This window comes from Lactuca serriola, chromosome 3 (assembly GCF_051521515.1).
Source record: "Lactuca serriola cultivar US96UC23 chromosome 3, Lser_US96UC23_V15, whole genome shotgun sequence".
Taxonomy (NCBI): domain Eukaryota; kingdom Viridiplantae; phylum Streptophyta; class Magnoliopsida; order Asterales; family Asteraceae; genus Lactuca; species Lactuca serriola.
In genome coordinates this window covers 252,275,254-252,277,411 of record NC_136410.1, presented here as the reverse complement: position 1 = coordinate 252,277,411, position 2,158 = coordinate 252,275,254, and positions in this window count along the sequence as shown.

Sequence of the window (2,158 nt, the reverse complement as noted above, 5' to 3'; positions counted from 1 at the left end):
AAACAAACAGGTACAAGTTTTCACAAACCAATAAATGCTGTTGACAAAATTCCATGTGTTCGCAAATATGACAACAATCGAAAATTTGAGACTTCGCAAAATTTTTTAAATAATCAAAAGTTTCAAAATGTTGGCAAATTCACGAATACTTCATCAACTTTGAAAAATTCAACTAAAAAAAAAGTGAAATTTTCACCAAAACAACCAAATTTTCCAAATCCTTCAGTCTCAAAACCGACTAAAGTTTCGTATACAAAAGGAAAATCTGATGTAAGTACGATCAATCGTTGGCTTGAAGGGAAAGGAAAACAATATCAAAGTAGGAAGTTTTCAGAGCAACAAATAAAGAACATTTGACAAGTTCGCAAATAACTCTTCCACTTCTAGTTCACCATCTCATAATTCGCAAGTTTCGGTTCAAAAATGGAAACCAGTTATCAAAGCTGCGAATGTTGTGAAGGATGAGATAACAATCAATGGAAATCCAAAACTATTGAACGACTATATTTCAATATCTAGATCTGATGATGTTGATATAATGGATTCTGTCACAAACAAAGTGAAAACATGGTTTTTAAATTCAAAGAATTTGTTTCATTCTACTAATGATGGACCCAACAAGTCTTGGGTTCCTAAATTTTTTCAATAAATGCAGGTGATGTGTGACGAGCAATATGATACAAAATGGTATATTGATAGTGCTTGCTCTCGTCATAGGACTGGAAGAAAGGAAAACTTGCGAGATTATAGAAGCTTGGAAAATGCAGGAGTAGTCAAATTTGGGAATAATCACAAATGTCAAGTGAAAGGTTATGGGAAAGTCACGAATGGACAATTCACTGTCAACAGAGTTGCTTAGGTTGAAGGTCTTCAACATAACTTGATTAGTGTGTCACAACTTGTTGTGGGTACTGGAAACCAGGTTGTATTTAATGAAGAAGGAAGTATCATTTCAAATGCGAAGACAAATAAAGTACTTCTCAAATCTAAAAGATATGGTGATATGTTTACACTGGACATCAAACCACTCGTGGGAAAACCTGCTGTGTGTTTACTATCAAAGGCATCTAATGATGTCAGCTGGCTTTGGCATAGAAGATTGTGACACTTGAACTTTCGCAATATTAGCAAACTTGTCACTGAAGATTTAGTTCGAGGTTTACCTGTACTAAAATTTGACAGTGATTCTCTGTGTGCAGCTTGCGAACAAGGAAAACAACATAGAAAAGGTCATCCGATTGTGATAGATTAAAAAATCATAGAACCATTGGAACTTCTTCACATTGAATTATGTGGATCGTCGACTGTTGCTACAATCAATAAAAAGCGGTACATTTTAGTTATTGTTGATGATTTTTCTCGATTCACATGGGTATTTTTTCTCAGGTTAAAATCTGAAGTTGCTCAGACAATGATTAAATTTATCAAAAAGATTGAACTTAGTCTGAAAAAGAGTGTTCGCAAAATTAAAAGTGATAATGGTTCGAAGTTTAAAAATCAAACTCTTGATTCTTTTCTCAAAAGCAAAGGTATTTCGCATAATTTTTCATCATCATATACTCCTCAACAAAACGGTGTTGTTGAAAGAAGAAATCGATATCTATGCGAAGCAGCCAGAACAATGTTAACATATGCGAATCTACCTCAATATCTTTGGGCTGAAGCAATTTCAACTGCATGCTTTACTCAGAATATATCATTTATTCATCGCAGATTCAATATCACTCCATATGAAATCATCAGCAATCGAAAACCTAATGTCAAATTTTTCCATGTTTTTGGTTGTAGGTGCTTCATAATGCATCTCAAAGATAATTTGACAAAGTTCCAAGCTAAAGCTGACGAAGGCATATTCTTAGGATATTCACAAAATTCAGTAGCATACAGGGTGCTAAACAAGCGAACAAGAAAAGTTGAAGAAACTTTCAATTTAACTTTTGATGATTACTATCTTAAACAAACGGATAGTAAATTTGAAAATAAATCAATACTTGTCGATTCAAATACTCAAATTGATAATTCTGAAATAAATGATTTTGATTATGACTTAATTTTCGGAGTACCTGACAGGGAAATTGATGCGGAAACTAATGCTCCTGATAATCAAACATTAGAATCCTCAAAACATACTGATGATTCGAAAATTACTACAAGGTCA